The 26526-nt window shown below is 47.8% G+C and overlaps 2 long non-coding RNA genes across 3 annotated transcripts in view; one reads left to right on the forward strand and one right to left on the reverse strand.

Moving 5' to 3' along the window:
• LOC127464585 (uncharacterized) overlaps window positions 1-6290 on the reverse strand; it is a 31975-nt gene extending 25685 nt beyond the window's left edge. The window contains exon 1 of one of the 2 annotated variants that reach the window (XR_007901456.1): window positions 6001-6290. This is a non-coding gene — a long non-coding RNA (uncharacterized LOC127464585). Of the gene's footprint in view, window positions 1-5989 lie in introns of both variants that reach the window. The other variant, XR_007901455.1, reaches the window with a different exon arrangement.
• Window positions 6291-24380: 18090 nt separating this feature from the next.
• LOC127464588 (uncharacterized) lies at window positions 24381-26526 on the forward strand. Its single transcript, XR_007901459.1, has 3 exons — window positions 24381-24524; window positions 25722-25785; window positions 26359-26526. It is a non-coding gene; the product is annotated as an uncharacterized LOC127464588 (long non-coding RNA).

Genomic DNA, 26526 nt, shown 5'->3' on the forward strand with positions numbered 1-26526 from the left:
AATGGGGTAGCCAACCAGAACGTTTAAGTGCTGGCATCTACCTCTTATTTTATACACTAATTAGTTCTCTTCCCCTAGTAGTAGTGATCCTCTATCTTCACACCCAAACAGGAACTATACACATCACTATAATAAAACTTTCACACTCATCTCATTCAAACTCCTGAACAGGCCTCATATCAAGTCTAGCCCTATTGCTCACTCTCATAGTGAAAGCTCCCCTTTACGGACTACACCTATGACTCCCAAAAGCCCACGTAGAGGCACCAATCGCAGGATCCATACTCCTAGCTGCGTTCCTCCTCAAACTTGGGGGATACAGCATTATGCGTACCTCAATAATTACAAACTCCCTATTAGACTACCTCTACTACCCATTTTTAACCCTAGCCTTATGAGGGGCACTAATAACAAGCTCCATCTGCCTACGCCAAATCGACCTTAAGTCATTAATCGCCTACTCCTCAGTAAGCCACATAGGTCTAGTCATTGCCGCAACAATAATCCAAACCCACTGATCCTTTTCAGGGGCCATAATCCTAATGATTTCACATGGACTCACCTCTTCCATACTATTTTGCCTAGCTAATACAAACTATGAACGCATACATAGTCGTACTCTCCTTCTAACACGAGGCCTACAACCCCTTTTACCTCTAACAGGAATCTGATGGCTCCTAGCCAACCTAACATAGCCCTTCCTCCTACCACTAACCTGATAGCTGAATTAACTATCATAATTGCACTCTTCAACTGATCCACCTTCACCATTATCCTAACCGGAGCCGCAACTCTACTAACTGCAGCCTATACCCTCTACATACTCCTTATAACCCAACGAGGCCCAACTCCAACCTATATTACAACCACCCAAAATTCAAATACACGAGAACATCTCCTTATAACACTTCATATCCTTCCCTCCCTCCTCCTCATCCTAAAACCAGAGCTAATCTCAGGAATTCCCACATGCAAGCATAGTTTTAAACCAAACATTAGACTGTGATCCTAAAAATAGAAGTTAAACTCTTCTTGCCTGCCGAGGGGAGGTTTAACCAACAAGAACTGCTAACTCTTGCATCTGAGCCTAAGACCTCAGCCCCCTTACTTTTAAAGGATAATAGCAATCCACTGGTCTTAGGAGCCATTCATCTTGGTGCAAGTCCAAGTAAAAGTAATGGACTTCCCATTAATCCTCAACACCTCTATATTCTTGACCCTGGCTACCCTCTCTATACCCATCCTACTCCCCCTCCTATCCAAAAACTACCTAAACTCTCCAACAACCATCATACACACTGTTAAAACTTCCTTCATAGTTAGTTTAATTCCCATAATCCTCTCCATCTACTTAAAGATGGAAAATACCACTTTCTATTGAGAATGAAAAGTTATTGCGAACTTCAAAATCCCTTTTAGCCTTAAAATAGACCAATACTCCTTAACATTTTTTCCTATTGCACTATTCGTAACATGATCTATTCTTCAATTTACAACATGATATATAGCCTCAGAACCCCACACCACAAAATTCTCTCTTTACCTTCTAATCTTTCTCATTGCAATACTCATCCTAATCATCGCTAATAACATATTCCTCTTATTTATCGGTTGAGAGGGAGTCGGAATTATATCCTTCCTCCTGATTGGATGGTGACACGGTCGAGCAGAAGCCAACACCGCTGCACTTCAAGCCGTACTTTACAACCGTATTGGGGATATTGGACTAATCCTCTGCATAGCATGACTAGCATCCTCAATAAACACTTGAGAAATTCAACAGCAATCCTCCCCAAACCAAATATCCCTTCTCCCTCTCTTAGGGCTCATCCTAGCCACCACAGGTAAATCCACCCAATTTGGCCTGCATCCATGACTCCCAGCAGCTATAGAAGGGCCAACCCCTGTATCTGCCCTACTCCATTCCAGCACAATAGTAGTTGCCGGAATCTTTCTACTTATTCTCACTCACCACATATTATGTAACAACCAAATTGCCCTAACTATGTGCCTTTGTATAGGTGCCCTATCCACCCTATTTGCCGCTACATGCGCTCTTACCCAAAACGACATCAAAAAAATTATTGCTTTCTCTACATCCAGCCAACTAGGACTAATAATAGTCACTATTGGCCTAAATCTACCTCAACTAGCCTTCCTACACATCTCTACGCATGCATTCTTTAAAGCCATACTCTTCCTTTGCTCTGGGTCTATCATTCACAGCCTTAACGGTGAACAAGACATTCGAAAAATAGGAGGATTACAGAAACTACTCCCTACAACTACCTCATGCCTGACAATCGGAAATTTAGCTCTCATAGGAACACCATTTTTAGCAGGGTTTTACTCAAAAGATCTCATTATCCAAAGTCTTAACACCTCCTATCTAAACACCTGAGCACTCCTCCTAACCCTCATAGCTACAGCTTTTACTGCAACTTACAGCCTACCTATAGCCCTACTAGTACAAACTGACTACACCCGGATTCCCTCCATTACTCCCATCAATGAAAACAACCCAGCAGTCACAAACCCAATTACTCGTCTCGCTCTCGGAAGTATTATAGCTGGTCTATTAATTACCTCTTATATCTCCCCTACAAAAACCCCTCCTATAACCATACCACTGGTCACAAAAACCACTGCTATCATTATTACAACATTAGGCATCATTCTGGCATTAGAACTATCAAAACTCACACATACCTTCTCTGCCCCCAAACAAAATACCACTATAAACTTCTCCAGCACTCTAGGATATTTTAACCCCCTTATACACCGCCTCAGCTCTACTAAACTCCTAAACAACGGCCAGAACATTGCATCCCATTTAATCGACCTATCCTGATATAAAAAAATAGGCCCAGAAGGACTAGCGACCCTTCAACTCAAAGTATCCAAAATCTCAACTACTCTACACTCTGGACTAATCAAAACCTATCTAGGATCCTTCGCTCTATCTATCTTAATTATAATCTTATTTACACAGAACTAAGAATTAATGGCCCCTAACTTACGAAAACATCACCCCCCTTCTAAAAATAATCAACAATTCTTTAATTGACCTGCCAACACCACCAAACATTTCCGCCTGATGAAACTTTGGATCTCTTCTTGGCATCTGTCTAACAATCCAAATCACCACTGGCCTCCTACTAGCAATACATTATACAGCGGATATCACCCTGGCATTCACGTCCGTCGCCCATACATGCCGAAATGTTCAATTCGGCTGACTAATCCGAAACCTCCATGCAAACGGCGCCTCCTTCTTCTTCATATGCATTTACGTACACATTGGATGAGGATTCTACTATGGTTCCTACCTATATAAAGAAACCTGAAACACAGGAGTTATTCTCCTCTTAACTCAAATAGCAACTGCCTTCGTAGGATATGTCCTCCCATGAGGCCAAATATCATTCTGAGGCGCTACAGTAATTACTAACCTATTCTCAGCAATTCCTTACATTGGCCAAACACTTGTAGAATGAGCTTGAGGAGGATTCTCAGTTGACAACCCTACACTTACCCGGTTCTTTGCCCTCCACTTCCTCCTCCCATTCTTAATTGCAGGTCTCACCCTCATCCACTTAACTTTCTTACACAAAACAGGCTCAAACAACCCCCTAGGTATTTATTCAGACTGCGACAAAATCCCATTCCACCCCTATTTCTCAATAAAAGATATTCTAGGCCTTTTGTTCCTCCTCATTCCTCTAATAACACTTGCCATATTCTCACCCAACCTCTTAGGAGATCCAGAAAATTTTACACCTGCAAACCCATTAGTAACACCTCCCCACATTAAACCTGAGTGGTACTTCCTATTTGCATATGCCATCCTACGATCAATCCCCAACAAATTAAGAGGAGTCCTAGCCCTAGCCGCCTCCGTCTTAATTCTATTTCTAGCCCTATTCCTCCACATATCAAAGCAACGAACTATAACCTTCTGACCTCTCTCCCAACTTCTATTCTGAATCCTAGTAACAAATCTTTTAATCCTTACATGAATCGGTAGTCAACCAGTCGAACATCCATTTATTATCATCGGACAACTCGCCTCAGCTACCTACTTCACAATCATTCTCATCTTATTCCCCACTACTAGTCTCCTAGAAAATAAGATACTCAACCTCTAACCACTCTAATAGTTTATAAAAAACGTTGGTCTTGTAAACCAAAGACTGAAATCCGCCCCTTCTTAGAGTTTTCCAAAAAATATCCAAGCACCCCCCAACTTTCCAATCAACACGTACATCAAGGGGAGGGCCCCCCCCCCCCCCCATACCCTACGGTATGCATTACTTTGCATAGCATCCTCCACCACATTAGACATAACATGCATGTAGGAAAATCTGACATACTATTATTGCAAAAACCATCCAAATTTCCATACTATCTCCCATACAATCCAAAACTTGTCATTCACAGATCTAGGCACATTCCCACACAAGGACATAACATGTCATGTTCTAGGAATAATCCCGCCAAACGAACTAAAACCTAAGGCTGCTAATTTTTGTATAAAATCCTTCTCAATACGAGGAACGTCACAGAACCTAAAATCCATGGTCCATGGACCACTCACCACTTAACCTTGCTCTATGTACCAACCAAGAAGTGCTGGGTTATTTATTAGTCGTACTCCTCACGAGAAACCAGCAACCCGGCGTTAGTAATGTTTATCATGTCCAGCTTCAGGTGTATTCTTTCCCTTTCCACCAATAACCCACTCTCATAACTTGCTCTTTGTCGCCTCTGGTTCCTCGGTCAGGGCCATAACTTGCTTAATTTTCCTAAACTTGCGCTCCGTTACTAATGGTTGGGGATGCTCGGCCAACCTGGACCTCGTGATCGCGGCATTTTCTCTCTTCTAAACTTTTGGGTTTTTTTTTTGGGGTAGATCTCAATAAGCCCTTCAGAGTGCTCCGCCAGGGGGCCCCCATTAATGGTTGACATGGACCCCTTATGGTCGGCGAGCGGTTTTCTCACTTTCGCGTGAAAATTAATGATATGGTTTCAAGTGTTATTCGGTCTCATACGGTTGCACTGATGCACTGTCACGTGTTGTTGGCTTGGTTTTTCCATTACGTCTCTCATCAAGTTGCAGTTTAATTAATGCACGCCAGACATATTTTTTGTCGTCAATTTCACAAAAAATGACAAAAATTTTGTCATTTTTTGCAATGATCTAGGGACTTTCCCTCTATTAATCATTAATTTTTGTTTTTAAATTTTTTAACAAAAATTTCAAATTTTACAAACTTTCCATTCCCCTAATTTTCCAATTCAGACATTTGCATCATCAATTTGTTAAATTTTTTTAACACACTTTAATCTACCCCATCATTTCCTTTCATCATTCATTTGTTCATTTGTTTGTTTACACTTTAATCTACCCCATCATTTCCTTTCATCATTCATTTGTTCATTTGTTTGTTTACACTTTAATCTACCCCATCATTTCCTTTCACCCTCTTACCTCCCCAATTAATCGCCCCCACTACTCTAACTAATATTCCACCCACATACACCTTTAACAGTTGGTCCCAAACTTTTTTCCAACCCTTCAGAAAAAAAGGAATCAAACCTTTATCACCAACTCCCAAAGCTGGCATTTTCATTAAACTATTCTCTGAACCACATCTCCTTAAACCGCCCGAATTGCCCCACGAGACAACCCTCGTACAAGTTCTAGCACAACAAACAACGTCAGCAACAGACCCCAGCCCGCAATTAAAAATTGTCCCACCCCCCAAGAATAAAACATGGCCGCTCCCTCAAAATCCAACCGAATAGATAAAACACCCCCACTATCCACTGTGTTTATCCCCAACCACTCTAACTCAGATAGCCCTATAATAAACACCCCACCCCCCAACACTAAAACTAACCCAGCACCATACCCAACAACCTGCAAGTCCCCTCAGGTCTCAGGAAATGGATCTGCTGCCAATGAAACCGAATACACAAAACCCACTAACATCCCACCTAAATATACCAGAAATAACACTAGTGATACAAAAGACACCCCCAAACTCATTAACCATCCACACCCTACAATAGACGCCAACACTAACCCCACTACTGCATAGTATGGAGAAGGATTGGAAGCAACTGCTAGTCCTCCCAAAATAAAACTAACACTTAAAAATAGTATAAAGTACGTCATAACAATTCCTGCTTGGCCTCTATCCAAGACCTTTGGCCTGAAAAACCATCGTTGTAATTTCAACTACAAGAACATAAACCTTAACAAACCCGCCCACAACACTACAATCCTGCCCCTTTCTACTCTTCTAACTTCTCAACAACACATTCTTGTTATCCACTAGAACTACTTCTCCAACCACTAAACAAATCCTAAATCAATATCAACTATTACTACAACTAAAAGAAGCCCCAATAATAATCACTATGCCTATAACAGCCTTAGTCCTTGTAGCTTACAATAAAGCATAACACTGAAGATGTTAAGACGGCTATTACACATACCCAAGGACAAAAAAGACTTAGTCCTAACCTTACAGTTAGTTCTTGCCAAATATATACATGCAAGTATCCGCATCCCAGTGAAAATGCCCTCAGCACCTTAAAAAGACAGCAGGAGCAGGCATCAGGCACACCACTCCAATTGTAGCCCAAAACGCCTTGCCTAGCCACACCCCCATGGGTTTTCAGCAGTAATTAATATTAAGCAATAAGTGTAAACTTGACTTAGTTAAAGCAACTTACCAGGGTTGGTAAATCTTGTGCCAGCCACCGCGGTCACACAAGAAACCCAAATTAACTTTATACGGCGTAAAGAGTGGTTTTTCATTATCACTTCAACTAAGACTGAAATGTAACCAAGCTGTTATAAGCACAAGATGCATCCAATACACCCATAGAAATGATCTTAGCTTCATGATCAACAAAACTCCACGAAAGCCAGGACACAAACTGGGATTAGATACCCCACTATGCCTGGCCCTAAATCCCGATGCTTTCACCACTTAAGCATCCGCCTGAGAACTACGAGCACAAACGCTTAAAACTCTAAGGACTTGGCGGTGCTCCAAACCCACCTAGAGGAGCCTGTTCTATAACCGAGAACCCACGATACACCCAACCATCCCTTGCCAAATCAGCCTATATACCGCCGTCGTCAGCCCACCCCTAAACTGAGGGTTTAACAGTGGGCACAACAGCAACATCCCACTAATAAGACAGGTCAAGGTATAGCTCATGAGATGGTAGAAATGGGTTACATTTTCTAGCATAGAATACCTCACGACAAGGAGTGTGAAATCACTCCTAAAAGGCGGATTTAGCAGTAAAGCAGGATAATAATGCCTCCTTTAAACTGGCTCTGAAGCACGTACATACCGCCCGTCACCCTCCTCACAAGCTAGGATTAATTTTATTTATAATAAACCCCTAAGCTAGAGATGAGGCAGGTCGTAACAAGGTAAGTGTACCGGAAGGTGCACTTAGTCTACCAAGACGTAGCTATAACTAAAGCATTCAGCTTACACCTGAAAGATATCTGTTCCATATCAGATCGCCTTGAAGCCTAACTCTAGCTCTTCTACCAGATTACATAGAAACTAAGTTAATACTACCCATTAAATCAAAACATTCTCTCACTCAACCTAGTCTAGGCGATAGAAAGGTAAACTCAAGACGCAATAGAGATCATGTACCGTAAGGGAAGAATGAAATAGTAATGACAACCCAAGCAATAAATAGCAAAGACCAACCCTTGTACCTTTTGCATCATGATTTAGCGAGAACTACCCAAGCAAAACGCCAATTTAAGCTTGCTTCCCCGAAACCCAAGTGAGCTACTCACGAGTAGCTATCTACTGAGCAAACCCGTCTCTGTTGCAAAAGAGTGGGAAGACTCGTTAGTAGTGGCGAAAAGCCAATCGAGCTGGGTGATAGCTGGTTGCCTATGAAATGAATCTTAGTTCCCTCTTAATTCACCTCCCAGGACTACACTCAACCCACATGAAGCGAATTAAGGGCTATTTAAAGGAGGTACAGCTCCTTTAAAAAAGAATACACTCTCCCCTAGCGGATAAATTTAATTACGGCTTAATTGTGGGCCTTCAAGCAGCCACCATTAAAGAATGCGTCAAAGCTCCTCACCTAAAAAAATCTAAACTTCCTCATGACTCCCTCTTCCCCAATAGGCCAACTTATATTAAATAAGAGAATTTATGCTAAAATAAGTAACTAGGGATCCCCTCTATGGCGCAAGCTTACATTACAACATTATTAACAATCCACAGGATATTTTTTAACCTTAACAAGACCTTATACCCAAAACTCTGTTAACCCACCTATGGAGCGCCCCCAAAGATGATTAAAATCTGTAAAAGGAACTAGGCAAATCCAAGGCCCGACTGTTTACCAAAAACATAGCCTTTAGCAAACCAAGTATTAAAGGTGAAGCCTGCCCAGTGACAATTCGTTCAACGGTCGCGGTATCCTAACCGTGCAAAGGTAGCGCAATCAATTGTCCCATAAATCGGCACTTGTATGAATGGCTTAACGAGGTCTTAGCTGTCTCCTACAGATAATCAGTGAAATTGATCTTCCCGTGCAAAAGCAGGAATAACCCCATAAGACAAGAAGACCCTGTGGAACTTTGAAATCTGCTACCACTCCCATAAACAATACTCACCCACAGGACCTACTCCCCCGGGATTTTGCTGGTGTGCATTTTTTGGTTGGGGCGACCTTGGAGACAAACTTAACCTCCAAATATCAGACAATCCATCTTAACCCAGAACTACCCATCAACGTGCTAATAGTAACCAGACCCAATATAATTGATTAATGAACCTAGCTACCCCAGGGATAACAGCGCAATCTCCTTCAAGAGCCCACATCGACAAGGAGGTTTACGACCTCGATGTTGGATCAGGACATCCTAGTGGTGCAACCGCTACCAAGGGTTCGTTTGTTCAACGATTAACCGTCCTACGTGATCTGAGTTCAGACCGGAGTAATCCAGGTCGGTTTCTATCTATGTTACAACTCCTTCTAGTACGAAAGGATCGAAGAAGTAAGGCCTATGCCACAAGCACGCCTTCGCACCCAGTAATGAACCCAACTAAATTACTAAGAGCTCCACCATAACCCCCTCCTAGAAAAGGACCGCTAGCGTGGCAGAGCTTGGCAAATGCAGAAGGCTTAAGCCCTTTACCCAGAGGTTCAAATCCTCTCCCTAGCTCCAACACAAACCACATGACAATTCACTTAACCCTCACTTACTTTATTATATCAATATCCTATGCTCTCTCCATCCTCATCGCCGTAGCATTTCTTACCCTAGTTGAACGTAAGATTCTAAGTTATATGCAAACCCGAAAAGGGTCTAATATTGTAGGACCATTTGGTCTCTTACAACCTATAGCAGATGGAGTAAAGCTATTCATTAAAGAACCAATTCGTCCATCAACTTCATCCCCTTACTTATTTATATCTACTCCTATCTTAGCCCTTCTCCTAGCAATTACAATCTGAACACCACTTCCCCTACCCTTTCCCCTTACTGACCTAAACCTTGGCATACTCTTCCTTCTAGCTCTATCTAGCTTGGCAGTCTACTCAATTCTATGATCAGGGTGAGCCTCTAACTCAAAATATGCCTTAATCGGCGCCCTCCGAGCAGTCGCACAAACTATCTCTTACGAAGTTACCCTGGCCATTATTCTCCTATCCGTAATTATCCTTAGTGGTAACTACACCCTCAATACCCTAGCTACAACTCAAGAACCTCTCTACCTCATTTTCTCCTCCTGGCCCTTAGCAATAATATGATATATCTCCACTCTTGCCGAAACAAACCGCGCTCCATTTGACCTGACAGAAGGAGAATCTGAACTAGTCTCAGGGTTCAACGTAGAATATGCTGCAGGGCCATTCGCCTTGGTTTTTCTTGCCGAATATGCTAATATTATACTAATAAATGCACTCACAACCATTCTATTCCTAAACCCCAGCTCACTTAATCTCCCTCAAGAACTCATTCCCCCTACTTTAGCTACAAAAACCCTCCTCCTTTCCGCAGGATTCTTATGAATCCGCGCCTCTTACCCTCCATTCCGATATGATCAACTCATACATTTGCTTTGAAAAAACTTCTTACCCCTAACATATGCCTATGGCATACCAGCCTTCCTATCTCCTATGCAGGCCTACCCCCCTACCTAAGACACTCAAGGAAATGTGCCTGAATCCAAAAGGGTTACTATGATAAAGTAAACATAGAGGTATACCAATCCTCTCATTTCCTAATTTTAGAAAAGTAGGAATCGAACCTACACTAAAGGAATCAAAATCCTCTACACTCCCTCTATATTATTTTCTAGTAAGGTCAGCTAATTAAGCAATCGGGCCCATACCCCGAAAATGATGGTTTAACGTTACCTTAAACCCCAAACCGTAAACCCTACAACCTAAACCCTAACCCTTGCTAACCTTAACCCTAACCCTAACCCTAACATCTCATAGCAGAGGGAGGGAGGGGCCTGATTCCTCATCAGATATATCAACAGTCAAAAGCCTGTAAGCTCAGCTCTTGCCTTTTCAGGGCTTCACACTGTCAGCACTGGAGGGAGGGAGGGGCCCGACTGCTCATCAGAGGTATCATGCAAGTCAAAAGCCTGAAAAGTCTCCTAGAATGCATAAATCATTAACCATTTCAGTCTCTGACAATTGGTCCACACAGTAACTGCAAGCTATGCCCAAAGCCTGTTCCCTAACCTTAGAAGAGAGACTGCAACCCTCAAGATGTTGGAGGCTCGAGGCATGGTCCGTGACACTAATCATGGCTATAACTCATAACTTCTTGGAGTATGGGGACTTCCCTCCTTCACCCCCGGCAGATCAAGGCCACCACTTCAACTGACAGACATGGAAGCATTGCTGGACCCTGTGGGCGGTGACTATATACATCTGTCCACTCTCAGCTTTTCTTTCTCTTACTCTCCCTTGCTCTTATCCTGCCTTTCTCTCCCCTATGCATTTTCTTTCCCCCCCCAAAGGTTATCTCTGTGTCACATTGTGGTATGACAGCACTCAAACTGCTCGCATGCTTGTTGATACAGAATTGTTAAAATAAGCCTTGCCAGTATATGTTTTCAGACACCGATTATTTAGTGTCGTTTCACTTTAATCCACCCCAAGGGAATTATTAATAAAAACCTGAGTTACCCCCTCTCCCCTTTTCCTGGGGCGGGTTGTAACACCAATCAGCACTGACTCCGCCCAGTAGGCGGAGCCAGTGACGCAGAACAATCAACATGGACTCCACCTCTTGACTCCACCCAGTGGGCGGGGCCAGTGCTCTATAGAAGCAGAGTACATACCGGACGGAGGTGGGTATTCTGCCAGACACGCAACAGAACAGCAACAGCAAAAGCAGAGACCCAAGAGAAAAAGCAAAAGATTCTGACAGCGGTGGGCACTGAATCGGGTTTATAGCCCGAGAGGGGTTTACTGGGCACCACTGCGTTCCTGGAATGGGGTAAACCCGCGATAGTTAGATCGCACATTGAGACAGATTCTGACTAACCCTAACCCTAACCCCAACCCTAACCCCTAATCCTTACCCCAACCCTAACCCTAACCCTAAACCCTAACCCCAACCCTAACCCTTACCCTAACCCTAACCCTAACCCTAGTAGTTTGCAGTCTCTTTTTTAAAGTTAGGGTTAGGGAACTGGTTTTGTGCATAGCTTGCAGTCTCTTTTTTAAGGTTAAGGTTAGGGAACAGGGTTTGCACATAGCTTGCATTCACTTTTTTAGGATTCGGGTCAGGGAATCGGGTTTGCGCATAGCTTGCAGTCTCTTTTTTAAGGTTAGGTTCAGAGAAAAGGGTTTGCCTATAGCTTGCAGTCTCTTTTTTAAGGTTAGGGTTAGGTAACAGGGTTTGCGCATAGTTTGCAGTCTCTTTTTTAAGGTTAGGGTTAGGGAAGAGGGTTTGCGCATAACTTGCAGTCTCGTTTTTAGGGTTAGGGTTAGGGAAAAGGGTTTGCGCATAGCTTGCATTCTCACTTTTAAGGTTAGGGTTAGGGAAAAAGGTTTGCGCATAGCTTGCAGTCTCTTGGTTAGGGTTAGGGAACAGGGTTTGCGCATAGCTTCCAGTCTCTCTTTTAATGTTGGGGTTAGGGGACAGTGCTCTATAGAAGTAGAGTACATAGGTGGGCATTCTGCCAGACACGCAACTGAACAGCAACAGCAAAAGCAGAGACCCAAGAGAAAAAGCACAAGATTCTGACAGCGGTGGGCAATGAATCGGGCTTATAGCCTGAGAGGGGCTTATTGGGCACCGCTGCGTGTCCAGAATGGGCTAAAACCGCGATTGTTAGATCGCGCACTGAGACAAATTCTTCCTAACCCTAACCCTTACCCATACCCCTAACCCTAACCCTAACCCTAACAGTAACCCTGTCTTTTGCTAACCCTAACCCTAACCCTAACCCTAACTTTTGCTAACTCTAACTCTAACCCTAAATTTCCTAACCCTAACCCTAACCCTTTCTAACCCTAACCCTAACTCAAAACCTAACCCTAACCCTAACCCTAACCCTAACCCTAAACCCTAACCCTAATCCTAACCCTAAACCAAAAGGAAACTTCCTTTGCTATGCCTACTGGGCGGAGTCAGTGCTGATTGGTGTTACAACCCGCCCCAGGAAAAGGGGAGAGGGGGTAACTCAGGTTTTTATTAATAATTCCCTTGGGGTGGATTAAAGTGAAACGACACTAAATAATCGGTGTCTGAAAACATATACTGGCAAGGTTTATTTTAACAATTCTGTATCAACAGGCATGCGAGCAGTTTGGGAGTTGGGCTATCAGTTGGGAGGCATGGCTGAAAATAGGAAAGAACAGCCCTAATTCCCAGGAAAGAAAGCCTGGAAGCTTTGGCTTTGTGGTGCAGTTGGTGGGCCACACTGGGCACTCCATGGGCAGGTAGCAAGAGTTTTCTGGATCTGGGAGTCAATCTGGGGGCCTCGGAGTGTTTGAGGGGAAGTTGGGAGTGTCCTGTGGGACCAGGATGGGATTTGAGGGCTCCTGGAGGGGCTGGGACGGGTGTATACTGCGGGCATCGTCTAGTATTGATGGGGGTAATCAATGAGCTGACTGTTTCATAATCATCCAAATTTTAACATACAATATGATTATTAGAATAAAAAGCAAAAGGGTAATATCAACAAAACAGTAACAGGGTGAAGCTCTTAGTTGAAGACTGGTTTCTTCTTTTTCTCCAGTGATTTTAATTCTTTTTCGTCTGGGTTTTAATCCCATCTTTGGCATTTTGCTGCGAACATTTTGTCCCCATATCCATTGGAAATTGTATTAACTGTTGATGAGAACAAAGTGGAATCCCAAGGTATGTGATATATTGATAGGATTTCACTGGTTGGCTTTTAATTTGTCCAGGTTTATCGCCATAATGCTTCTGCTCTTTAACCACTTGAATCAGAATGAATTGAGTTGTTTTCTGGGTCGGGTTCTCTTTTTGAGTCCAAGGTTTTTTAGTGGATTCAGTATCAGGCACAAAGGAAATTGAGGGAGGTAAAGAATAATCTTCCCTTTGTTCATTATCACAGGGATCACTCAGTCTATTTTCATTAATGTGAGGAAAGCTGGGAGACTCTAGAAACATCAGTTGAACTTCAAATTCTCCTTGTTTCTTTCTCTCCTGAGACTTAGAATCAGGGTTCTCTGTGGTTTCCCAAGTCTCAATGCCAGGGTAAGACACTGGTTTATGAAGTTGCCTGACCAAACCAGGAGCCTGTTTTTTTAGCAACAGTTTTCTCTCTGCACTCTGGCGCAACAAGACTTTGAAGGTGGTCAACCTCAGTTTGAAGCAGTTCATTTTTAGCAACAAGTTTATCCGATTTTTCTCCTGTTTCCCTCTCAAAGGCTAACGATGACTTCAGCACCACATTTTCTGATTTCAAAACAGTAGATTCAACATCAGAAATCCATTCGTGACTTCCCTGTCACCACTCCATCCGAATGTCTGTGTACTCACTTTGACCTGAGAGAAACCTCAGGCAGGTGGAAAAGGGCAGATAAAGAAAAAACAGATGGGTCCAGCAGAAGTGATGCTGCTTCTGTCAAAAGCAGAACAGAGACCAAAAGCACTTTAGGAAGTTGCTTACAGAAGCACTTGTGCATTCCAAGTTACAGCTCAGGAGTCTCAGTGACTTGTCCAACATGAGAGTTTCTTTTCCATTTCTCAACCCCCAGATTCCTCAGGAGTAGGAAACTGGAAACACTGACTGAGAAAAGCTCCATTCCTTCCTAATAATTGTGCTTTGCCCTTCCCATTTGACAGTGCTCTTGGAAATGTGCTGGTGTGATCTGGATCTGTGAGCAGCCCTGACCTCCCAGAGCACTCATCCAATGGCAGGAAGACCCCACCTGGCTCCTGCTGGGGTTCTTGCCACCATGACCCAGTATGGGTCAATGGAATGGGGAGCAGGGCGGTGGGACCAGTAAGGACCAGTTAAGGGGGTTGGGGGCACTTCAGCATCTCCATCAAGGTCAGACCATTATAGACCAGTATAGACCAGTGTAGACCAGTATAGACCAGTATAGACCAGTATAGACCAGTATAGACCAGTAAAAAACCAGTACGGACCAGTATGGACCAGTATGGACCAGTACAGATCACTAGAACAGCGAGCAGGGTGGTGGGACCAGTAAGGACCAGTTAAGGGAGTTGGGGGCACTTCAGCATCTCCATCAAGGTCAGACCAGTACAGACCGGTACAAACCAGTATGGACCAGTATAGACCAGTATAAACCAGGGTAGAGCAGTATAAACCGATATAAACCAGTACGGGTCACTGAAACAGGGAATGGGGTGGTGGGATCAGTAAGGACCAGTTAAGGGGGTTGGGGGCGCTTCATCATCTCCGTCAAGGTCAGACCAGTACAGACCAGTATAAACCAGGATAGACCAGTATAAACCAGTATGGACCAGTACGGGTCACTGGAACGCGGAATGGGGTGGTGGGACCAGTAAGGACCAGTTAAGGCAGAACTCAGCTGGGACTTAGTGGTTTGCGGGTGGGCGTGTCCCTTCTTTAGGTGGGCGTGGTCTCTCCCTGGTGGGCGTGTCCCATCCCAAGGTGGCCATAGCCTCTGCAAGTGGGCGTGTCTTTTGCATCCTCTCCCCCTCCCTGAACTGGGAGCTCAACTGGGACTTACTGGGTTTTGGGTGGGCGTGTCCCCTCCCAATGATGGACCCACTTTCAGCCCCTCCCCCCACCTTTAAGGGCCCCCGCAAAGCCCCTCCCCCCCTTCCTGCACCTCCCCAACCCTCAGGGTCTCTCCTGTCCCTCCCCCACCCTCAGGGTTTCTTCCTTCCCCTCCCCCCAGTGAACCTGCTACCCCTCCCCCACTCTCAGGAGCCCTCCCTGCCTCTCCCCCACCTTCAGGGGCCCTCAGGACCCCTCCCCCAACCTCAGAGACTCTCCTGCCCCTCCCCCACCCTCGGGGAACTTCCTACCCTTCCCCCACCCTCAGGGACCCTCAGGGTCCCTCCTTCACTTTCGGGGTCCCTCCCTGCCCCTCCCCAACCCTCAGGACCCTCCTGCCCTTCCCCCCACCTCGGGGTCCCTCCTGCCCCTCCCCCACCCTCAGGGAACCTCCTGCCCTTCCCCCACCCTCAGGGCCGGTCCTGCCCTTCCCCCACGCTCAAGGACCATCCTGCTCCATCCCCACCCTCAGTGTTCCCTCCTTCCCCTCCCCCCCCCACTGGGGCCGTTACTGGTCCCTTACTGGTCTGTACTGGGAAGGGAGAGGGGAGGGGCCGCCCCCTCGAGGCCCCTCCCCCCCAGTGATGTCACCGGGTCCCAAAAATAGCCCCGGGGGCCCAAACTGGAGGGGGGACCTGGAGCCGCTCCCAGTGTGACCAGTTCAGGTACTGGGAGGGACTGGGAGGGAACTGGGAGGGACTAGGAGGGACTGGGAGGGGGCAGGGCTTCCCCCCCTCTCCCCCTCCGTGTCCTTGGGGTGACCTTGGGGAGGGAGGGGGATGGACCGCTCCCAGTGGCTCCCAGTAGCTCCCAGTAACCCCAGTAATGCCTCCGGTATTTCCAGTGACCCCCCCAGTAACCCCAGTGACCCCCCCAGTAGCTCCTAGTAGCTCCCAGTAACCCCAGTGTCTATCCCAGTAGCTCCCAGTAACTCCCAGTAATCCTAGTGTCCATCCCAGTAACTCCCAGTAACCCCAGTGTCCACCCCAGTAGCTCCCAGTAACTCCCAGTAAGCCCCCCAGTAGCTCCCAGTAACTCCCAGTAACCCCAGTGACCCCCCCAGTAGCTCCCAGTAACCCCAGTGTCCATCCCAGTAACCCCAGTGACCCCCCGAGTAGCTTCCAGTAGCTCCCAGTAACTCCCAGTGTCCCCCCCAGTGCCTCCCAGTATGTCCCAGTTTAACCCAGTTCCCCCCCCCGTGGGCCCTGGGCCGGGTGGGGGAGGGGCTGGCTCACATTTCCATGGCAACATCCCTTTCCCTCTGGCCCAGTTTCTCCCAGTTCCTCCCAGTTTAACCCAGTTTTTCCACATTTTTCCCCATTTTTCCACATTTCCCCCCATTTTCCCCATTTTACCCAGATTTTCCCCCATTTTTCCACATTTTCCTGAATTTTTCCCCATTTCCCCCCCATTTTCTAGATTTTTCCCAATTTTCCTACATTTTCCCAGATTTTTTCCCATTTTTCCCCCATTTTCCCAGATTTTTCCCCATTTTTTTCTACATTTTTCCCACATTTTCCCAGATTTTCACACATTTTTCTCCAGATTTTCCCAGATTTTTTTTCCCATTTTTTCCACATTTTCCCCGATTTTTTATCACATTTTTCCCAGATTTGCCCAGATTTCTTCCCCCATTTTCCTGGATTTTTCCCAGAATTTCCCATATTTTCCCCATTTCTCCAAAATTTTTTTTATCTTTCCCCATTTTTCCCCATTTCCTGGATTTTCTCCCATTTTTTCCACATTTTCCCAGATTTTTCCTCATTTTTCCCAGATTTTCCCAGATTTTTCCCCATTTTCCCCAGATTTTCCCCAGATTTTTTCCCATTTTTTTAAATCTTTCCCCATTTTTCCCCATTTTCTGGGATTTTTTTCCCATTTTTCTCCATTTCCCCCCATTTTCCCCAGATTTTCCAGCATTTCCCCCCCAGTTTGTCCCCATTTTCCCAGATTTCTCCCAGATTTTCCCAGATTTTTCCCTATTTTTTCCCCATTTTCCCGGATTTTTCCCAGATTTGTCCTCCACTTTTCCCAGAATTTCCCACATTTTCCCAGATTTTTCCCACATTTTTTCCCATTTTTCCCACATTTTCTCAGATTTTTCTCCAGATTTTCTTCAGATTTTCCCACATTTTCCCAGATTTTCCCCCATTTTTCTTGATTTTTCCCGATTTTCCCCATTTTTCGGATTTTTTTCCCATTTTTTCCCATTTTCACACATTTTTTCCTCATTTTCCTCCATTTTCACGGATTTCTCCTCATTTCCCCCATTTTCCCACAGTTTTTCCCAATTTTTTCACATTTTCCCAGATTTTTCCCCATTTTCCCCATTTTCCCCAGATTTTTCCCCATTTCACCCCCATTTTCTCGGATTTTTCCCCATTTTCCCACATTTTCCCAAATTTTTTCCCACATTTTCCCAGATTTTCTCCCTATTTCCCCAGATTTTTCCTCATTTTTCCCATTTTTTCCCAGATTTTTTCCCAATTATTTCCCCCATTTTCCCAGATTTCCCCCCTTTTTTTCCCACATTTCCCCGGATTTTTTCCCAATTTCCCCCCATTTTCCATGATTTTTCCCACATTTTTTCCACATTTTCCCAGATTTTTCCTCATTTTCCCCCATTTTTCCCAGATTTTTCCCCATTTTTCTCAGATTTTTTTCCCCAGATTTCCAGATTTTCCCAGAATATTCCCCATTTTCCCCCCATTTTTTCCCTATTTTCCCAGATTTTTCCCATTTTTTCCCCTTTCCCCCCCATTTTTTTCACATTTTCCCCAGATTTTCTCCCATTTTCCCCAGAATTTCCCAGGGTTTTCCCAATTTTTTCCCCATTTTCCCAGTTTTTTCCCAATTTTTTCCCCATTTTCCCGGAGTTTTTCTCGATTTCCCTATTTTCCCAGATTTCCCCCCCATTTTTCCCACATTTTCCCAGATTTTCACACATTTTTCCCCATTTTCCCCCTTTTTTTCCTCATTTTTCCATATTTTCCCATATTTTCCCCCATTTTCCCCAGAATTTCCCACATTTTCCCCCATTTTTCCCCAGTTCCCCGGATTTTTCTCACATTTTCCCCAGAATTTTCCACAATTTCCCCATTTGCCCACATTTTCCCAGATTTTTCACCATTTTCCTGATTTTCCCCCCATTTTTCCCACATTTTCACAGATTTTTCTCCAGATTTCCCCCACATTTTTCCCCCATTTCCCCACATTTTCTTGGATTTTTGGGTCCCCAGTTTTCCAAATTTCCCAAATTTCCCCAGTGGGGAAAAATGGGGGGAAAAAACCAGGAATTTTGGGGAAAATGGGGAAAAATTGGGGAAAAAAGTGGGAAATTTGGTGAACACGAATGAAAAATTGGGAAAAATGGGGGAAAATTTGAGAAAAAAGTGGGAAATTTGGGGAAAATTGATAAAAATGGGGAAAAATGGGGGGAAATTTAGGAAAACTGGGGGAAAATCCAGGAAAATGTGGAAAAATGGGGGAAATTTTGGGGAAAAAGTCAGAAATTTGGGGAAATGGGGGATTTTGAGGGGAAATGGAGGGAAAACTGGGAAAAAAGTAAGAAATTTGGGGAAAAAGGGGTGAAAAATCAGGAAAAATGAGGGATAATTGGGAAAAATTAGGGGAAATATAGGAAAAAATTGGGAAAAAATGGCGGAATTTGGGGAAAATGGGGGGAATTGAGAAAAAAAAAGGGGAATTTGGGTAAAATTGGATGAAAAATTGGGGAAAGTTGGGAAAAATGGGGGGAAATTTGGGGAAAATGGGAAAAAATGGGGGAAATTTGGGAACAATGGAAGGAATTTGGAAAAAAAATGGGGAAAAATTGAGAAAAATGGGGAAATTTGGGAAAAATGGGGGAAATGGGGGGAAAATTGGGGAAAGAGTGGGAAATTTGGGAGAAATGGATGAAAAACTGGGAAAAATGAGGGGAAATTTGGGAAAAACTTGGGTGTCCCCACCAGGTTCGGCCCCGCCATGGCCTCGATAGCCCCGGGATCACGTGAGACCCCTACCCCATGCCCTGACCCCTCCCCCTCCCCGAGGTCACTGCCCTGACCCCCCGAGTCCAGGCTGTCACCCCTCCCCCACCCCGTGGCCCCTCCCACACTTTATGGCCCCTTCCCCATTTTGTGGCCCCTACCCCATTCTGTAGCCCCTACCCCACTCTGTGACCCCTCTCCCACTTCATGGCCCCTCCCCCACTCTCTGACCCCTCCCCCACTCTATGGCCCCTCATCCACTTTATGGCCCCTCCCCCACTCTCAGACCCTTCCCCCTTATTATGGCCCCTCCCCCACTCTGTGGCTCCTCCCCCACTCTGTGACCCCTCCCCCATTCTGTGACCCCTCTCCCACTCTGTGACCCCTCCCCCACTTTACGGCCTCTCCCCCACTCTGTGACCCCTCCCCCACCGACAGCTTCTCCCTGCAGAGAGAACAGCCAACACACTATTTCACTTCTCACTTTAACAAAGCTCTTTTCTCCTTCAAGCCCCTCAAAGGCGCCAAGGCCACATAGGAGGCCACACACAAACTCCTCTTCCCACTTGACTACACCTTCTCCCTCACTGTTCTACAGGGAACACCAGGAATCTGCTCGCAGAGGCCTCTCCTTTCCCATCAGTAGCTCAGCACAAGGAGTTAAAGGAGCTCAAGCCTTAGGCCACAAGAGCTGACAGCGAGGAAACTTTGGGAGCAAACTAATGCTGCTAACACGGACCCAGCTGAATCCAGCACACAATCACAGAATCCAAGAGTCCTTCAGCTTGGAAAAGACCTCCAAGCTCACTGAGTCTTGTGCAGCCCCTCCCCGACTGCCTGCAGGGACTGGATGATGCTTTGCACAAGCACCAAAAGGAATGTTGTGAAAGCCATGGTCTGCAGGAGGACACAGAGAAGGGCTTGGTTGGGGCTGGGAAGGAGGGAGCTGGCGCTGGGGGAGCGGGGATGGAGCCTCGGGGATGTGACGCAGCAAGGACAGGGGCCCAGGCAGTTGGCAGGCGGCAAGGCCTCACCTCCTGCCCCAGCAGCAGCACTGGGCCCTGCCCAAGGCGCTCCTGCCAGGGGCTGGGCCCTGCAGGCAGGGGCAGAACCCACTCCCTGGGGCGGCCTTGCTGCCCTGGCCCTCGTCCGGCCCAGCCTCTCCCTGTGTGCGTGCTCCCCACAGCACAGGCTGCACTGGGCAGCATCCCCTGATGGGCCCTGCAGAGCTGCCCCCCGGGGACACTTCCCTTTTATGTCACAGGTGCCACAGCCTGTCCCAGCCAGCCCTGCCCATTGTCCCCACCCCGGCTCAGTGACTCACAGTGGCCCCTGGCAACCAAAGAACCAAAGCCCCACACCCCCAGAGTGCAGCCCTACCCATGTGCAAGGGGCCCCCAAAGGGTTCCCTGCTCAAAGCAGCCCCTCCAAACCCTTGTCAGATAGAAAACTGGGGGACGTGACCCTTGGATGCTTTTAGTACAGAGATACAAGCTTTTCTTGAATAATGGAGGGGGGCACTTTTTAATTATTAATATTTACAGTTATCCATTTGGGGACAGGATGTCCTACAGGCTAATGTGGTGTCACATTTGGAGTAAAAAGTACTTTTCAAAGAAACCCAGGGTGCATGGGTGATGCAGAGGAAGCTGCCAAGTCACCCAATGTGAAGCTCAACACTGCTTTGCACCAGCACTGCCCTTTCACACACATCTTTGGCAAAGACAAAGATGTCAGGGTTTAGTTTCTAAATCAGTAACACTTGACAAGACCTCTTTATGAACTGACAGCAAAAGAACTTAGGAGCAGCTTAGGGTTGGCAAGAAGAGAAGGGTTGATGGGTATGTCATGAACACGGACAGCTGGATGGTCTTGGAGCTGACCAAGGACTGCCAGATACAAAAGACATCACCTGCTGGACTTGGCCCAAACACCAGCCCCTCCTCTCCCTTCTCAACCACTCAACCACAGCCTGCACACACCCACACCTGCCCGGTGCCAACTGGCTGTTTCTCTTCTCTTTTCTGCCTGGGGGCGAAGGAAGGACAGGGAGGGCATTTGCCTTCGGGCCAGAGGGAAGGGGAAGGAGATCCCCCCAAATCCATCCCTGGCAGGATGGGGGCTGGAGGAGACATTGGGGGACCCCCAAGAATATTTTCGAGGGGAAGAAAGGATGGGGGCACCCACAGGGGGTTGGGGGGAGGGAGGGACCCAGGAATCTCGTGGTGGGACACTGGGGAGTTCCCAGTAGTTTCTTGGGGGGGTGGACCCCCAGCAGTCCGGGGTGGAAAAATGGACGGAGGAATCCGCTGTAAAGGGTTGGTGACACCCAAAAGACTCTAGGAGGGGGTCGGGAGGGGCCCCGGAGTCCTGAAGAGTGTTTGGGGGTCCCCAGGAGGGAGTCTGGGGGTCTGAGGTAGTCCCAGGAGATTTTCAAGGGTTAAGGGGATGCACAGGAGATTTGGGGGAGGAGGGGGAAGGGCGCGGGGTCCCCAGGAGTCTTGGGGGGGATTCGGAGGGGTCACCAGGAGCCCCTGGACCCCCTGAACTCACCCCACACCACCATGGCCTCGTTGGGGCCGCACGTGAAAAACAGCGCGGCGGGGGGAGACCCTGGGGCCGGGATCGATCGGGACCAATCGGGTTCAATCCCGATCCTCCCTTCCCCCGCCATCACTGCCCCGCTCCCGGCAGCCCCCGCGGAAGTTTCGACGTTCTATTGGGTGACTCACCGGCACAAGGACAGGGGCCCAGCAGAATTTGGCAATGACGTCATTCCAGCAGAGCCGTTCTATTGGCTGCGACCCACGAGGGAGTCCCAAAACCTGTTCATGGCTTGGGGGGGAAGGAGAGCCGGCACGGCCGGGAACGGGGGTTCAGAGGGTGTTCAAGTGCCCAGGAAAGGGGCAAAAAACTTTCCCCTCTCTCTCCCAGTGCCCCCTCAGCCCATCCCAGTGTCTCCCCTCTCTCCCAGCACCCCCTCAGCCCATCCCAGTGTCTCTCCCAGTGCCCCCTCGACCCATCCCAGTCTCTCCCCTGCTCTCCCAGTGCCCCCTCAGCCCATCCTGGTCTCTCCCCTGCTCTCCCAGTGCCCCCGTCCATCCATCGAGGTCCCAGCCCGGCCCTGCCCCCTGCTCTGCTCCGCCCTGGATTTCTCCCCTGCAGGGGCAGCTGAGGTGGCTCCAGGGCGGGCGGAAGCTTTCGGGGCAGGGGTGGCTCCTGACATGCTGCTGGAACCGCCCCTGTCTGGGCGGGCCCGTCAGCCTGGGGCACCTCCTCACCCGAGCCTGGGGGACGGGCCGGCAACTGGGAGGGGCTTTGGGGAGGAATGGGGAGGCTGAGAAGGGCTTGGAGGTCGTGGAGGTAACTGGGAAGGGGTTTGGGGGAGTTTGGGGGTTTGGGAGGGAGGTTGGGGAGATTGGGGCAGCTGTGAGGGGTTTTGGGGAATCGTCGGGGATGTGGGAAGGAACTGGGAGAGAGTTTGGGGGCATACTCAAGGGGAAGGGGGCAACTAGGAGAGGGTTTGAAAGGTCCTGGGAGGGCTGGAGGTAACTGGGAGGGGTTTGGGGGCATCTTGTGGGTTTTTGTGGGTCTGGGAGGCAGTCTGGGGGCCTCGGAGGGTTTAAGGGGAAGTTGGGAGTGTCCTGTGGGACCGGGATGGGATTTGAGGGTTCCTGGAGGGGCTGGGAGGGCTTTATGCCTTTATACTGTGGGCAATGTCTAGTATTGATGGGGGTAATCCGTGAGTTGACTGTTTCATAATCATCCAAATTTTAACAAGACTTTGAAGGTGGTCAACCTCATTTTGAAGCAGCTCATTTTTAGCAACAAATTTATCCGATTTTTCTCCTGTTTCCCTCTCAAAGGCTAACGATGACTTCAACACCACATTTTCTGATTTCAAAACAGTAGACTCAACATCAGAAATCCATTCATGACTTCCCTGTCACCACTCCATCCGAATGTCTGTGCACTCACTGTGACCGGAGAGAAACCTGCCTGTTTGCAGCGCACTGACTGGGCAACTTTTCTTTTTGCAGGTGGAAAAGGGCAGATAAAGAAAAAACAGATGGGTCCAGCAGAAGTGATGCTGCTTCTGTCAAAAGCAGAGCAGAGGCCGAAAGCACTTTAGGAAGTTACTTACAGAAGCATTGTGCATTCCAAGTTACAGCTCAGGAGTCTCAGTGACTTGTCCAACATGGGAGCTCCTTTTCCATTTCTCAACCCCCAGATTCCTCAGGAGCAGGAAACTGAAAACACTGACTGAGAAAAGCTCCATTCCTTCCTAATAATTGTGCTTTGTCCTTCCCATTTGACAGTGCTCTTGGAAATGTGCTGGTGTGATCTGGATCTGGGAGCAGCCCTGACCTCCCACAGCCCTGACCACACACACCTCATCCAACGGCAGGAAGAACCTGCCTGGCTCCTGCTGGGGTTCTCACCACCCACCGACAGCTTCTCCCTGCAGAGGGGTGGGCAACTACCCAGGCAGGATGAGACCTGACCCCAGCAGGCAGCAAAGTCCCTGCCCTGGCACAAAGAACCCTGGAGCACAGGGACCCTGCTCTGCGGGACAACCCCGGGCATCCCTGGCTGCACCCCCACCTTCCCACCCCGCAGCCATCCCTGGGAGAAGGAGCCCACCTGCGCTGTCCCTCTGACGGTGCTGCAGGGAAGGCCTGCCCTGGAGAACATCCTCCTCCTGTGCAACAGAGAAACTGGGAGAGTCCTGACAGATGCGCAAGGTGTGGGATGTGGTAGCTTTAGGAGATTCCTCCAGGAACACAAGCGACATTGCCCTGCACCTGTAGACTCACTCTGCAGAGGAGTGTGAAGTTGTGTCCCCAAGTTGAGTCTCAGCTGAACATCTCCCATCTTTCTGCTGCCTTTAACCTCCCTTTGCCTTTCTTCTCTTCTCTCGTGCCTACAGGCAGTGCCCTCGGCCCTGCTGGGCTGTGCAGAGGAGCTGCTCCTGGGCAGAGCTGTCTCTCTGCAGTGCTGCCCGCTTGCCAGGATTTCCCTGTGTGCCAGGAGCCCGGCCCAGCTGAGTAGCACAGCAAGAGCCAAAGGCAACCCTTTCTCTGCCCCTCTGGGTTCCCCACAGGTGTCCCTGGGGCTCCAGGGGAACCTGCTGTGGAACAGGCTGAAGGAAACAATGATGTTCCCTCTTCTCACCTCTTCAGTGACACTTCTTTCCAGCAGTGACACTTCTTTCCAGCAGTGACATTTCTCCTCTTAGAAAATTACCAGGGTATGATGATCACCTTTTCTAGTTTCATCATTACACAGGACACCAGGAGGGTGACAGTAAAGGATCTGGTAACTCCCTGGCACAGTGGGGGTTTTTCCTGGAGTCCCACAGAGAAATGTGTCAGGGCTCTGAGAGGTGTCCAACCCTGAGCTGGACTGATGCACACACGGGGGTGTTCAGAGACACGAGTCCTTCCCTCGCACACACACAGGCAGTTCAATGCAGCAGGGGCAGTGTCTCCCTGGGCTCCTGCTACCACTCCCAGAGCCTGGAGCCACCTCAGCCCTGTAATGCTCCCACCCTGCCCACTCCTACACTTCAGATGAACATTGGGGTTTTCTAGTCACTGGAACTGCCCAGACCAGCCCCTCCCTGGTCCCCCCATCTCCCTGCCCCGCCCCAGCCCAGCAGAGCAGCACAGTCGTTTCCTGTCCTGCAGCAAGAAAGGGAGGCAATAGAGGACAGGGACAGTGACTGCATGTCTGGACTGCTCAGGAGATCATCAGCTCAGGCGGCAGCTCCTGCAGCCCCAGGGCCAGACCCGCTTCCCAGTGGCCCAGGCAGCTGCTGCCACGTGGGCACAAGCTCTGCTGCCCAGGAGGGTCCTGTAGTGAAGGACTTTGCAGATGGCCACGTAGCGGTCATAGGGCATGATGGTGAGAAGGGCAAGCTCCGCTGTGATCAAGAAGAAAAGCAAAAAACACCTGTGCAGCTCATCCTGAGTAGGACATGCCCGTGGTGTTCCAGAGGGAATTGGCCATGGCTTTGGGGAGAGTGGTGCAGATGCAGCCCGGGTGTGTGAGGGAGAGGTGGAGCAGGAAGAAGTCCCTGGGGGGTGTGCAGGTGGTGGTGGCAGGCTACGGCGCTGAGGATGAGGCCGTTGCCCAGGAGGGCAGCCAGGGAGATGCCCAGGAAGAAGCAGAAGTGCAAGAGCTGCAGCCAGGAGGAGGAAGTGGGGGATGGAGCTGCTGTTGGACATGAGCTTCCTCCGGGCATCAGGAAATGTCCAAGGAGGAAAAGGCAGTGAAAACTTTGGGACAGGTTTCCTAGATCAAACCCATGAATTCCTCTGAGCATCTACCCTCATCCCAAGTATCTGCAGTCACACATATATAGATTCTGGACTGTAGAAGACAGGCTTAACATGACTTTAAGATGATTTCTTCTCAATTTTTTGATTTATTTTTCTACTGCCAGGTCTGAGAGGGGCATCGTGGAACCAAAGGAACCCTGAGACATTTCAGAATCCCACATGTGTTGGGTCTGTCTGAGCTGGAGTTCATTTTCTCACTGCAGGCGTCACAGTGCTGTGCTTTGCATTGGGAGCTACAAAGGGGTTAATCACACCAGTACTTTGGCAACTGCTGAGCAGGGCTGGTGCAGCATCTACATTGTCAGCTTCGTCCCTTGAATCGGGGGCAAGATCATGGGAGGCGATACAGACAGGTCAGTTGAGCCAAATGGACCAAAGGGACATTGCAGAATATATGGTGTCAGCTCAGCTACAAGAGCTCAGGAAAGGAACAGGAAAGGGGGAAAATCCATTTTTTTACAATACATGCCTTCTGAGCGGCTTCTCTGTGTGGTGAAGCCCTGCTTCCCATGAAGTGGTCAGGTATCGCCGCTGACAGGAAGTAGAGAGAAAATCTTTTTTTTCCCTCTTCACTTATGCATGCGCAAACTTTGGCTTTTGCTTTAGTAAAGTACCTGATCTCAAGGTAGAAATAATTTTCCATCTTATTCTGTCTCTTCTGTCTGGCTGGGAAGGGCAGCAATAGAGCAGCTTGGTGGGCACCTGGCATCCAGGTAAGGTCAACCCACTGCAACATTGCAGGCTCTCATGGAACCAAAGGACTGCTGGGAGACTGGGGGAACTCACGGAATCAAGTGGCCGTCGTGGCACTGCCCTGCATCATAGAAGCAAATGTTCCCTGGGAAACTACAGAAACCAGGGACTTAAGGGACATCATTGGGATGTGCGGGACCTCATGGAATTAAACAA

The sequence above is a fragment of the Manacus candei genome, unplaced genomic scaffold, assembly GCF_025592945.1.
Source record: "Manacus candei isolate 608988 ecotype Guabito, Panama unplaced genomic scaffold, ASM2559294v1 h1tg000238l, whole genome shotgun sequence".
NCBI lineage: Eukaryota > Metazoa > Chordata > Aves > Passeriformes > Pipridae > Manacus > Manacus candei.